Consider the following 15,041-nt stretch of genomic DNA (forward strand, 5'->3'; position numbering starts at 1 on the left):
TCCAATCCAATCCCTGTCTGAAGAGTTGGCTTTGGGAATGGTACCTGTCTTGGGCTAACAGAAGGATGGGGGACCATGACCTCCGGGGTCCTTCTAGTCTCAGTCAGGCCATTAAGTGCAGTCTTTTTACCTGAAATTGAGTTCTGCATCCCACTGCTCTCCTGCTCCCTCAGGGGTTCTCTGTTGTTTTCCGTGTCAGGGCAGTCATCGGTTGTAGATGTGCACCATCTAGTTCTACTGGACTCTGGCTGATGTAGCCTCTGGTAAAAAGACACTTTCTCTCTCTTGGATTCATAATTACCTTGTGTCTTTGGTGTTCTTCATTCTCATTTCCTCCAGGTGGGTTGAGACCAATTGATGCATCTTAGGTGGCCGCTTGCTGGCGTTTAAGACCCCAGACGCCACTCTCCAAAGTAGGATGCAGAATATTGTCTTAATACTTTATTATGACAATTAACTTAGATGTCCCCTGAAATCATGGTCCCCAAACCCCCACCCCTGCTACGCTGGGCTTTGAAGCATTCCGCTTATTCAGGAAACTTCTTTGCTTTTTGTATAGTCCAGTTGTGCTGACCTCGCCTGTATTGAGTGTTGTCTTTCCTGTCACCTGAAAGAGTTCTTATCTACTATCTAACTAATTACTCCCCCATCTCGTAACCACAAAAGAATGTTTTCTTCTGTTTAAACTATTTCTTAAGTTCTTAAATAGTGGTCTTTTACAATATTTGTCCTTTTGAAGCTGACTAATTTCACTCAGCATAATACCTTCCATGTTCCTCCATTTTCTGAAATGTTTCACAGATTCCTCACTGTTCCTTATCGATGTGTAGTATTCCATTGTGTGAATATACCATAATTTATTTATCCATTCATCCATTGATGGACACTTTGGTTGCATCCGTCTTTTTGTTATTGTAAACAGTGCTGCAATAAACATGAGTGTGCATATATCTGTTCGTGTAAGGGCTCTTAATTCTCTAGGATGTATTCCAAGGAGTGAGATTACTAGACCGTATGGTAGTTCTATTTCTAGCTTTTTAAGGAAGTGCCAAATCGATTTCCAAAGTGGTTGTACCATTTGACATTCCCACCAGCAGTGTATAAGTGTTCAAGTCTCTCCACACCCTTTCCAACATTTATTATTTTGTGTTTTCTGGATTAATGCCAGCCTTGTTGGAGTGAGATGGGAAGTTCATTGTAGTTTTGATTTGCATTTCTCTAATCGCTAATGAATGATCGTGAGCATTTCCTCATGTATCTGTGAGACACCTGAAAGTCCTCTTTATTGAAGTGTCTGTCATATCCTTTGCCCATTTTTTAATTGGGTCATTTGTTTTTTGTGGTTGAGTTTTTGCAGTATCATGTAAATTTTAGAGTTCAGGCGCTGATCAGAAATGTATAGCTAAAAACTTTTTCCAAGTCTGTAGATAATCTTTTTACTCTTTTGATGAAGTATTTGAATAAGCATAGTGTTTGGTTTTTAGGAGCTCCCAGTTATCTCGCTTCTCTTCTGCATTGTTAGTTATGCTTTTAGACTATTCATTCCATGTATTAGGGCTACTAACATTGTCCCTATTTTTTTGTTTCCATGATCTTTATTGTTTTAGATTTTATACTTAGGTCTTTGATCCATTTTGAGTTCGTTTTTGGCCATAGTGTGAGGTATGGGTCTTCTTTCTTTTTTTTTGCGGATGGATATCCAGTTATGCCAGGACCACTTGTAAAAAAGACTGCCTTTTCCCTATTTAGCTGACTTTAGGACTTTGTCAAATATCAACTGTTCATCCGTGGATGGGTTTATGTCTGGATTCTCAATTCTGTTCCATTGGTCTATGCATCTGTTGTTTTACCAGTACCAGGCTATTTTGACTACTGTGGCGGTATAATAGGTTCTAAAATCAGGTGGAGCGAGGCCTCCCACCTTGTTCTTCTTTTTCAGCAATGCTTTATTTATCTGGGGCCTCTTTCTCTTCCATATGAAGTTGTTGATTTGTTTCTCCATCTCATTAAAGAATGTCCGTGGAATTTGGATCAGAATTGCATTAAATCTATAGATTGCTTTTGGTAGAATAGACATTTTTAGACTGTAAAGTCTTCCTATCCATGAGCAAGGTATGTTTTTTCCACTTATGTAGGTCTCTTTTGTTTCCTTGCAGAAGTGTACTGTAGTTTTCTTTGTATAAGTCTTTTACAGCTCTGGTAAGATATATGCCTAAGTATTTTATCTTGGGGGCTACTGTAAATGGTATTGATTTGGTGATTTCCTCTCCGATGTTTTTTTTGTTGGTGTGTGGAATCCAACTAATTTTTGTATGTTTATCTTGTGTCTTGATACTCTCCTGAACTCTTCTATTAGTTTCAGTAGTTTTCTGGAGCATTCCTTACGGTTTTCTGTGTGTAAGATCATGTCATCTGCAAATAGATATGCTTTTACTTCTTCCTTGCCAATCTGGGTGCCCTGTATTTCTTTATCTAGCATAATCGCTCTGGCAAGGACCTCCAGCACAATGTTGAATGAGAGTTGTGATAAAGGTCATCCTTGTCTGGTCCCCAATCTCAAGGGGAATGCTTTCAGGCTCTCTCCATTTAAGATGATGTTGACTGTTGGCTTTGTGTAAAAACCCCTTTATTATGTTGAGCAATTTTCCTTCTATTCCTATTTTGCTGAGAGTTTTTATCATTTGTCAAATGCCTTTTCTCAGTCAATTGATAAAATCATGCGATTTTTGTCTTTTGTTTTATTCGTATGATGGATTACATTAATTGTTTTTCTAATGTTGAGCCATCTCTGCATACCTGGTATGAATCCCACTAGGTCATAGTGAATTATTTTTTTGATATGTTGTTGAATTCTACTGGCTGGAATTCTGTTGATGATTTCTAAGTTCATGAGGGATGTAGGCCTGTAATTTTCTTCTTCTGTGGTGTCTTTACCTGGTTTTGGTATCAAGAATATGCTGGCTTCATACAATGAGCCATATTGTATTTTGTCTGTCCTTTTCTGTGCTCTGAAATACCTTTAGTAGTCGTGGTGCTGACTCTTCTCTGAAAGTTTGGTAGAGCTCTGCAGTGAAGCCGTCAGGGCCAGGGCTTTTTTTGTTGTTGTTGGGAGTTTTTTGATTACCTTTTCAATTTTTTCTTTCGTTATGGGTCTATTTAGTTGTTCTACCTCTGTTTGTGTTAGTTTAGGTAGGTAGTGTGTTTCTAGGAGTCATCCATTTCTTCTAGTTTTTCAAATTTGTTAGAGTATAATTTCTCATAGTAATCTGATATGATTCTTTTAATTTCATTTGGGTCTGTTGTGATATCCCCCATCTCATTTCTTATTCAGGTTATTTGCTTCCTCTCCTGTTTATCTTTTTTCAGTTTGGCCAAGAGTGTATCAATTTTGTTGATATTTTCAAAGAACCAGCTTTTGGCCTTGTTAATTCTTTGAATTGTTTTCCTGTTTGCTATTTCATTTAGTTCTGCTCTAATTTTTATTATTTGTTTTCTTCTGGTGGCTGAGGATTTTTTGTTTTTGTTTTTTTGCTCTTTTTCTTTTTGTTCAAGTTGTAGGGATAATTCTTTGATTTTGGCCTTTTCTTCTTTTTGTATGTTTGCATTTATTGATATAAATTGACCTCTGAGCACTGCTTTTGCTGTGTCCCAAAGGTTCCGATAGGAAGTGTTTTCAATTCTCACTGGATTCTATGAATTTCTTTATTCCATCCTTGATGTCTTCTATAACCCAGTCGTTTTTGAGCAGGGTATTGTTCAGTTTCCAAATGTTTAATTTTTTTCCTTGCTTTTTCTGTCATTGATTTCTACTTTTATGGCCTTATGGTCAGAGAAGTTCCTTTGGGATATTTCAGTGTTTTGGATTCTGCTAAGGCTTGCTTTGTGAACTAATATGTGGTCTATTCTAGAGAATGTTCCATGTGCACTGGAAAAGAATGTATACTTGACTGCTGTTGGGTGGAGTATTCTCTATACGTCTATGAGGTCAAGTTGGTTGATTGTGGCATTCAGATCTTTTGTGTCTTTATTGAGTTTCTTTCTGGATGTCCTGTCCTTCACTGAAAGTGGTGTGTTGAAATCTCCTACCATTATTGTGGAACTGTCTATCTCACTTTTCAATGCTCATAGAGTTTGTTTTATGTATCTTACAGCCTTGTCATTGGGTGCATAAATACTTAATATGGTTATATCCTACAGGTTATTGTCCCTTTAATCATTATATAGTATCCTTCATTATTCTTTCTAATGGATTTAACTTTAAAGTCTATTTTGTCAGAAATTAATACTGCTACTCCTGCCCTTTTTTCATTGTTGTTTGCTTGATATATTTTTTTCCATCCTTTGAGTTTTAGCTTGTTTGTGTCTCTAAGTCTAAGGTGTGTCTCTTGGAGCCAGCATATAGACAGATAGTGTTTTTTAATCCTTTCTGCCACTGTCTGTCTCTTTATTGGTGCATTTAGTCCATTTACATTCAGCATAATTATGGATAGGCATGAATTTAGTGTTATCATTTTGATGTCTTTTTTTGTGTGCTGTTGAGTTTCTTTTCCCCACTTAATTTTCTAAGCTGAGTAGATTATCTTTATATATTATCTTTTCTTCATATTCGTCATTGATTTTGTTTCTGCTGAGTCTCTGTTTTTTTCTTGTATTTTATTTTGATGCGTAGGGTAGTTTATCTCCTTTGCTGCTACCTTATTGTTTACCCCTATTTTTCTAAATTTAAGCCTAAATTTTTTTTCTTTGTATTGTCTTGTCTTCCTCTCCATATGAAAGATATATGACTACAATTCTTAATCCGTCTTTATTGTTTTAATGTTGTCTTCTTTTATATAATAACATCCCTTTTTCCCTGTTTTGAGTGTTTTATTTTCTTGATTTATTTTTGTGATTTCCCTGTCGAGGTTATCATCTGATTGCTTTGCCCAGTGTTCTTGTCTTGGGTTGATACCTGATATCATTGATTTTCAAACCAAAGAACTCCCTTTAGTATTTCTTGTAGTTTTTGTTTGATTTTTATGAATTCCATAAACTTCTGTTCATCTGGAAATGTACTACTTTCACCTTCATATTTGAGGGACAGTTTTGCTGAGTATGTGATTCTCGGCTGGCAATTTGTTTCCTTCAATTTTTTACATAAGTCATGCCATTGCCATCTTGCTTGCATGATTTCTGCCAAGTAGTCCAAGCTTGTTCTTACTGACACTCCTTTGTAGGTGACTTTTCATTTATCATTAGCTGCTCTTAAAACTTCTCTTTTTATCTTTGGTTTTGGCAAGTTGGATTATAATATCTCTTAGTGATTTTCTTTTAAAAGCTACCTTATGTGGAGTCCAATGAGCATTTTGAATAGATGTCTTCTCATCTTTCACGATATCAGGGAAGTTTTCTGCCAACAAATCTTCAACAATTCTCTCTGTACTTTCTGTTATCCTCCCCTGTACTGGAACTCCAGTCACTTGTAGATTATTTCTCTTGATAGATTTCTGTATGATTCTTAAGGTTTCTTCATTTTTTTTTAATTTGTATCTGATTTTCTTCAAATATATTGGTGCTAAATGCCGTATCTTTAAGTTCACAAATTCTGCCTTCCACTTGCTCAATTCTGCACCTCTCACTTTCTGTTGAGTTGTCTATTTCTGTAATTTTATTGTTAATCTTCTGAATTTCTGATTGCTGTCTATGGATTTTTCCAGCTAATTGAATTTTCCATTATGTTCCTGAATAACCTTTTTTAATTTCTTCAACTGCTTTATCTGTGTGTTCCTTGGCTTGTTCTGCGTATTGCCTGATTTCCTTCTTGATGTCTTGAAGGGTTCTCTATATTAATCTTTTGTATTCTGCCTCTGGTATTTCCAGGAAAACACTTTCATCTAGAAGATCCCTGGATTCTTTGTTTTGAGAGCTTGTTGAGGTGATCACGGTCTGTTTCTTTATGTGACTTGATATTGACTGTTGTCTCTGAGCCATCGGTAAGTTATTGTAAGAGTTTATATTATGTTTGCCTACTGTATCATAGCTTCCTGCTTTGTTTTGTTTTGATATGCCCAGATGGGTTGCTTGAGTGAGCTAGTTTGATTATTTTTGCCTTTGGAGCTCTGACGTCCTGTCCCCAGATGGCTAGATCTGTTATATGGTATATCAGTCCAAGAATCCATTCACTTTTATTGTATGAATTCAGCTCGAGTTTCCAGGTAGCTGATCACCAAGTGTGTGGTACATGCTCTGTCCTACAGCCTAAGAGGGGCGGAGTGATTGGTGTAGGTACCAGTATCTGGCTGCAGCAGAGGGTCATGCTCTGAACAAGGCAGGGAGCTGAGAATTGCCCCCCATGTGTCTCTGAGGAAAGCATGTCCCTCCTCCCTAGAGTGTACGGATGGGTGGATTCTGCAGATAGACCACAGGCACCCAGTGTTTTTTGCTGTAAGGACTGGGAGGTACCAGTTATCCTTGGACCCTGTCTCAGTGGCTGGTTGACTTGAGTGGAGCTACTATCCTTAGTTCCCTGATCTGGGTAGGCGAGGACCCAGTTTAATAGTCAATGCACTATCAAACATCAAACACCCACCTCTTCACCGCATAGCTGAAACCATTGTAGTATGCAAAAAAAGGCATTTTCTCCTGAAACAGTCCCATGCAGTTCCATGCAGAGGGGAAAGGTACTCAAAGTCCATGGACAGTTTATGTCTGGACAGGAGCCGCTTCTGTCCTGAGCTCACCTCCCCCCTGCCCTGGGTAGTAGAGCTGGAAAATTATCTTTTCCCCTAAATGAGAATTTATTCCTTCTCCAGGGCCTGGAGGATGGCTCTAGGTGCTCAACGGGGCCTATCTCAGGTGCAGGGAAATCAACAGCCACTGAAGCCAGCTTGGGAGCTGGGGGTGCAGTAAAATATATGCAAGTACTTAGCTTTGGCTGAGAGCACTGCTCTTCTCTGGTTTTGGAGGTGTGAGTAGGCTGTATGGCTGGCTGCTTTTCTCTGAGGCAACTGAGGCCAAACACTAGTACCAGCCCACCACAGCTGCTTCTGGGAATGGTGCCTGAGGACTCCCGGCAATTCAGGTCTGGTAACTCCTCTCTGCTTCTGAACCGTCTCTTCCTCCCCCTGCCCCTCAGTTCATTTTCTATCTTGCCTTTGATATTCAGTGCTCCTAAAGCTTGTCATAAATATACTTGTTTCACTTTTTTCAGGTCTTTGTTGTAAGAGGGCTCACCAGAAGTGTCTGTCTATTTTGCCATCTTGGTCCCACCTCTCCTGGTCTGTTTCTTTATGTGATTTGATATTGATTGTTGTCTCTGAGCCATCTATAAGTTATTATATTAGTTTATTTTATGTTTGCTTACTGTATCCTAGCTTCTTGCTTTGTTTTGTTTTGATATGGCCAAATGGGTTGCTTGAGTGAGCTAGCTTGATTATTTTTACCTTTCAAGCTCTGATCTGTCACCAGATAGCTAGAGCTGTTATCAGCTATATCAGTCTAGGAGTCCATTGACTTTTCTTTTATGGATTCAGCTCAGGTGTCCAGGTAGCTGATCAACAAGTGTGTGGTACAGGCTCTGTTGTACACTCTTAGAGGGGCTGGGGTGATTGATGTGGGTGCCGGTATCTGGTTGCAGCTGAGGGTCACACTCTGAACAAGGCAGGGGGCTGAGAATCATCCTCTAAGTGTCTCTGAGCAAAGTGTGTCCCTGTTCCCTAGAGTGTACAGGTTGGGTGGGTTCTGCAGAGGGACCATGGGCACCCAAAGTTTTTGGTTGTAAGGACTGGGAAGTACCAGTTATCCTTGGACCCCTGTTACCAGTGGCTAGGTGACTTGAGTGGAGCCACCAGTCCTTGGGTCCCTGATGTGGGTAGGTGAGGACCCTGTTTAATAGGCAAAGTGGTATCAAACATCAAACACCCACCTCTCTGCCACACAGCTGAAACAGTTGGAGTCTGCCACCAAAGGCCTATTCTCCTGAAATAGGCCCACACAGGTCCATGCAAGGGGGGAAGTTACATAAAGTCCATGGACCATTTACGCCTGGACACAAGCCGCTTCTGTCCTGAGGTCCCTAGGTTAGTGGAGGTGGCAAAGTACCTTTTCCCCCAATTGCAAATTTATTCCTTCTCCAAGGCTCGGAGGATGGCTCTAGGCACTCAACAAGGCCTATCTCAGGCCCAGAGAAATCAATAGCCACTGAAGCCAGTTTTGGGGGGGTGGGGAAATGGGGTAAAATATACAGAAGGACTTAGCTTTTGCTGACAGAGCCGTTCTTCTCTGGTTCCAGAGGTGTGAGTAGGCTGTGTGTCTTGCTACTTCTCCCTGAGGAAACTGCAGCCAAATGCTAATAGCAGCCTGCTGCAGCTGCTCCCAGAAATGGTGCCTGAGGGCTCCTGGCAATTCAGGTCCAGTAACTCCGCTTTGCTTCTGAACCTTCTCTTCCTCCCCCTGCTGCTCAGTCTGTTTTCTAACTTTGCCTTTGATGTTCGGGTCTCCTAGCTTGTCATAAATATAACCATTTCACTTGTTTTTTGGGGGGCCTTTGTTGTAAGAGGGCTCACTGGAAGCATCTTTCCATTCCATCATCTTGGCCGGACTCCTAGAATTTTTAATATTGATCCATATTTAGTTTGATATTACATCCATATCAATCATTTTGTAGTATTATTTTTTTAGACATTGCTGGAATCAGTATGCTAATATTTTATTTAAAAATCTTTGCAATCATATTCAACAGTGAGATTGGTCTATAAATATCCTGGCATCCAGCTACCATTCCTGTTTTGAAATCAAGATCATTTTAGCCTTATTTTATGAGTTTGGAAGATTTTAACCTTTTCTTCTTTTCTCTCTCACTTATACAGTTTGTATAAAATAAGGACAATCTATTCTTTGAAGATCTGGAAAAAAATACTTAAAATCCACCTGGTCCTAATGTTTCATTTTTGGGTAAATTTTTAACTACTCATTTAATTACATTGATTATAAACTATATATTTTTTAAATTATCCAATTTATGTAATATTTTAAATTTATCAATGTGACTGAAAAATGTGACTTATTCATATAAAATATATTTTTCTTCTCCAAGTATATGAATAGGAGTCTGTGGTTAGTGCAAATAGTTAAGCACTTGGCTACTAGCCAAAAGGTTGGCAGTTCAAACCCACCTGGAATGCCTCAGAAGACAGGCCTGGAGATGTGCTTCCAAAAGTTCACAGACTTTTAAACCCTGTTACACAGTTGTGCTCTGTGTACATGGAGTCGCCATGAGTAGGAATCAACTTGATGGCAACTAACAATGATAAAAACCCTGGTGGTGCAGTGGTTAAGAGCTATGGCTGGTAACCTAAAGCTTGGCAGTTCAAATCCACCATGCACTCTTTGGAAACTCTATGGGGCAGTTCTACTCTGTCCTATAGGGTCACTATGAGTTGAAATCAACTTGTTGGCAACAATTTATTTTTTTCAGTTTTAACAATGATAACAACAAAATACGTAAGTTATATTCCATTTTTCATTTCTCTTGCTATTTATGTATGTTTTCTCTATTTTTATTCTTCAGACTTTTGAGTGGCTTGTCCATTTAATTTCATCTTTACAAAAAGAACAAACTGAATTTTCTGTTCTTTTCTATTCATACTCTTTTCCACTTTGTTAACTTTGATCTCATATTTATTAGTTAAACCTGTTTTTTTGAATTTATAATAATCTTGAGACTTTCTGTTGAAAATTCTGCTTCATAATTTTTAGTTACTCTTGTTTTCTAATATATGAATTTGTGGTGACTTATTTTCTCCAAGTACAAAATAGATACATGTTTTTGTTTTTTCATATTAATGCTTACATTGCCTTGCAATATTGTCTAGTTTCTATCAATAACATATTCTTCAACAAATGGATCATTTAGGAGAATTCGTACCTTCTAAATTATTATTGTTGATATTATTCTTACCATTATTGTTTTGGATTTCTTCAGTTAAGAAATCTATTCATAGACTAATAATTGTTCCTCTCTGGGCAATACCTGATTTTCCTTCCCTCTTTACTTTCTATGAAGACATTTTCTTTCGCTTTAATCTTTACTCTTGTTATATAAATAAGGCAAAGTTGACCTCTGTGTATTAGCCCCAAGTTGGTTATTTCTTCTTAGTAAGCTGTAGCCCATTCCCCCAAAAAGATAACCTGCGTAAAACTCAATTGGTTTAAAAATAGCCCAAATAAACAGATTTTTAGCATTTATAATCTTCCTGCTTTATATACCCCATGAAACTGCACCCAACTTTTGCCATTCCTACATAAAATAAAACCCTGCAATTATAAGTACCCTAGGTGCTGCTACCCTCAGCACTCTCTGACCCAGAGACTCCCATTTGCTGCAGGCAGACACAGTGGTGGTTCAGGTAAGCACTCCATCTCCTTTTTTTTTCCCCAAAAATGTTTCCATGCCCTCCTCCCTTTCTTGGCCCACTTTGTTTCTTGCATCTGGAAAACCTCCTGCTGTGGGTACCACATCCTGCCTGAAGCTGTCAATGCTTGCCTTGACCCCACTAAAGATCTTGTTGTGCCAAGCTGGAGACTTGTGGTCTTATCTTTTTCCCTGAATTCCCTTGAACTCACTACAGTTCTATAGTGTCTCTATGATATGTGTAGGTATGGATTTATTTTTATTTACCTTACTTAGGATTTCTTAAAAATCTTGAATATGAAGATGCACAGATCTCATCAACTCTGGAAATTTCTTGGTAAATAGCTCTTCAAATTTTTCTTACCCCATTCTCACTATACTAGTTTTCCAGAACCCCTATAGATGTATATACTGAGTGTTTTCATTCTATCCCGCATGTCTGCAGACATCTTTCGCATTTCTTGCCAGAACTCTGTGCCATTTTCCCTCTAATTATCCCTTTAATATGTTGTACTGTTGTTAAGTCCAATCATCAATTTTTAAATTTGAAGACTGTATTTATTTCCATAAATCCTAGTAGACTTTGCATATTCTCTTTCATTGTGTCTTATTCTTTTCTTAGAGCTTTGCTCATATTTGTGTCTGGAAGCATTATAATTGTAGTCTTTTTAAATACTCCTTCAGATTGACATTTTATTATTTCAAATTGCTGAGTTTAAAACTTGATCTTAGTTTTATGCGTTGACTCTCACTAATATTGTGTTGTATAACTCTTGAGTGTGAGACTTTTTGTAAGGAAGATCCCTTGTGACCTGGACTATAGGCATCTCCCACAGTGGATTTTTATATGCCTTTGCAAAGAGCCCCAGGAAAATAACTGGCCTGGCAATAATCCTACAGCACAAACACAAGTTCTCAAGGTTCTCAAACCATATTCCAGGTGCATGGTTACATTTTCAAATTCTAACAAAATATTTTTTTTTAACCTACAACACAGCCTGAGACAAGCTTCCATGTTGCTTTTTACATGTGCTTTTCACATTATCTTAAGTAAAATAATGTGAAACATTTATCCATAATTTCATAGTGTTTCTTGGAAGAAGGTTTCCTATTTATGTATCATTATGTCCACATTGCTGGAAGTCTACATGTTTTTCCTCACCAAATTAGAAGCTAAACTTATTAAAACCATTAGACTATCTGAAATGTTAATGTTTGCTTATTTCTTTTATGTGCTTAATGACTAATAAAATTCTAAAAGATTTTATGCTACTCCAATCTTATTTCATTTATGTTAGTATAATTTGACTTTCAATGTTTATTGCCCTAACAACAATGGACTATTTGGGCTATCCCAACATAAGCCATTACCTACGTATGTCATAAGCTATACAAACTAGTGAAATAATTAACTAGTCCAGATACACAAAGGATCATTTTATATTCAGTTATTCATGCAATATGAAGGTGCCTAAAAATTTTATTAATATAATTGAGGATAGTATTAATGTGTTGTTGTATGCTTTAATTATTGTATATGTAGTACGTGAAAGTTGTATAACTACAATCATCATATACCACAAGACTTAATTTGTAAAATTACACATTTCTCTTATTTAACAAGCCATACTTTTACTTTTACAATACCATTATAATAACATAGCAATATAAAATAGTATACTAGTTCCCATGCCTAAGTACACATGAGATAGTTTGTATTGTTTTGTTTTGTTTAATCCAAAAACACATTAATTTTTGTAAGTAATGAAGTTTTACTCATTAAGAAATGGATAACTTCCTAGTAAGTATTTTCTCTCATCATCCTGAAACATTATTTCTTCACTTTGGCCAAACGGGCCCTTATAATTTTTTCTTCAAATATTTATAAGCATCAAAACCACACTAAGACACATGCCTAAAAGCTGGTGAAATCGTAGTTTATAAACCAGACTAAACCTTAAGCCTGAATATGATGATGGAAAGAATTAGTCAGCGTGTGAGAAAAAACACACAGCATTCCAGCAAGCAGGGTGCTTGCTCAGCTCTCTTTGTGGGAGGCATATATGGGGTTGCCATGAGTCAGAGGTGATTCCATGGCCACTGGTTTTGGATACAGTGAGTAAAACGCCCAGGTGTACAGCTACACTTTGCTGCCAACTGTCTGTAGAAGCACATATTTGCTGGCTTATCCTTCCTTTTATGTACTTCACTCTTCTAGGATCAAGAAGGCTGCTAGGTCTGCTGAGACCTGAGGAGGGAAGGTGTCACTAAAGTGTTGGCCACTTAAGTCTCTAGGACAGAAATGCACAGAAAACAACCCAGGACAAGTAGTAAGAAAGGGGAAGTTTTCTTTTATACTGTCCCTTCCTGAATCTCTTTGTCCTTCTTAGTGTACTCCCCTACTTGTTCAATAGCCTATTTCTCTGTTTTGTCTTGGTTTCTCCTTATTATCAAAATCAATGACTGTAGGCCTCCTAGATGAATGTATTGATAGTTGAATTGAGGCATTCTGAAGCTCAGACCTTCAAGTGCTCTAACTTCTAAAATTACATTTCCTTTCTCATCATAAATATGTAATAATGATAAATACACACAGTATCACCATCCCAAAATAAAATGCATCATCACATTTAGCCGATAGTAAAAATAGAACAACACAATTCTCACAAAGGGTTAAATACCTAAATGGTTTAAAAAATTTTTTTTTTTTTTTTCCCCCTTTTGGTTCAATACAGAAGTACATCATTTACTTGTGGAGCCTTTGCCCATACATTTTTACTTATGGTTTATTTTTACATTGCAGTACCAGCGTTTCCTCTATTTCCAAGTTAAAGCATCTCTGTTCCATTTCACTTACTTTTCATGGATTTGAACCCCCTCTTTTATAACCAAAGCACACCATACTGGGGTTGGCAGTCTAATCCAATGAAAAAGGAAATTTTGTATCTTCAAATATGTATGCAAATCAGACATGAACAGTTACAACAAAAGAAAGACTGTGAAGTTGTTTTTACTTAGTGGTTGGCTTGGTAAATCTTGTGTACTAGAGTAAAAAAAAAAATTTTTTTTTTTTAAAAGTAGCATATGCAAATTCCTTCTGACCCTCCTATTCATCACATAGTTATTGGTGAACATGGCAGCACACACACATACCCACACACATCCATACAAAGTCACAAAAATAATCATGACTAATTATTTCAGTGTGAGAAGTAAGGCGAATTAATAAAAATAGCCCCAATTATTGATTATGCTGATAGAAAGGAGCCATGGTGGTTGCTAACTGAAAGGTCTGCTGTTCACCTCCAGCGCTGGCTCCATGGGGGAAAAGACCTGGCAATCTGCTCCCATAAAGATTACAGACTAAGAAGCCCTATGTTGCAGTTCTACTCTGTCTTATTGGGTCACTATAATTCATATGATTCAGAATTTATCTGATGGCACACAACAACAACAACAACAACCTGCTGATGGAATTGATGCTGCAAAATCTCATATGACACAGGACTTGAAAATTGAGGCTTGAATACATAGAGACCAGGTCTGAGGTCTTCTTTACAAGTCCCTGGTAGTGTACTGTTTAGCTCTCATCTCAACTGCCTGGTTTGTAAAATGGAAATGATGGCAGTGTCTACTTCATGTGGTTGTTGTATGGAATCTGATGAATGTATTGAGAGTTGAACTGAGGAAGCCTTAAGCCACAGCATACCATTTTACTTCTTTGTAGTCCTCATCACAAGATGTAACAAGAATTATAATGATTCTTGTGAGTAATAATTTAAGCTTATTAAAAATTGTGTCTGGCACTGTTAGCTCATGATAAATATTATAATTGCTGATGCATTTCCATATAATGACATCTGATATTGCTCAAATTCATTCTCCTTTAAATGAATGCATGAAAAGAAAAATTAAGAAAAAAGGAGAAAAAAATTGCTTTTTATGTTAGTTTGGGTTCTCCCCAAAGTAGAGGCTGAGACAAGGATTTGAGGGTAAGTAGGAGAGATAAGTATATTAGTATTTTGTAGTTAGCTATGCAAATATAATGAATTATGTACAATTAATACATATTGTATACAATCATGGAAACCCTGGTGCCTTAGTGGTTGGCAGTTCTAATTCACCAGGCACTCCTTGGAAGCTCTATGGGGGCAGTTCTACTCTGTCCTATAAGGTCGCTATGAGTCAGAATCGACTCAATGGCAATGGGTTCAGTTTTTTTTGTTTTTTTTTTGGGGGGGGCATATATATACCCACCCAGTGCCGTCGAGTCATATACATACAATCTTTTTATCTCATGTATGTATGCCTGTCGACACACATATTTATGAAGTTGATTATATGAGGTATAATTTCAGGAAGATCTGGTACATGAGATGTGCACAGTAGAAGGTCATCTCCTATATAGAAAACAATGAACGCATGGGGGCACAGGCCAGGCAGAGACAGAATTGTTACAATCATGGAACTGATCCTCTTCCCTGTGCCAGATGCTATCCTGAAGAGAAACCAAAAAACCAAGCCAGTTGTCCAGAGTGGATTCCAACTCACGGCTCTCCGTATGTGCAGAGTAGAACTGAGATCTCAGAGTGTTCAAGGTTGCGTCACTTCAGAAGCAGATGACCAGGTCTTTCTTCTGAGATGCTTCTGG

This window comes from Elephas maximus, chromosome 4, assembly GCF_024166365.1.
Source record: "Elephas maximus indicus isolate mEleMax1 chromosome 4, mEleMax1 primary haplotype, whole genome shotgun sequence".
NCBI lineage: Eukaryota > Metazoa > Chordata > Mammalia > Proboscidea > Elephantidae > Elephas > Elephas maximus.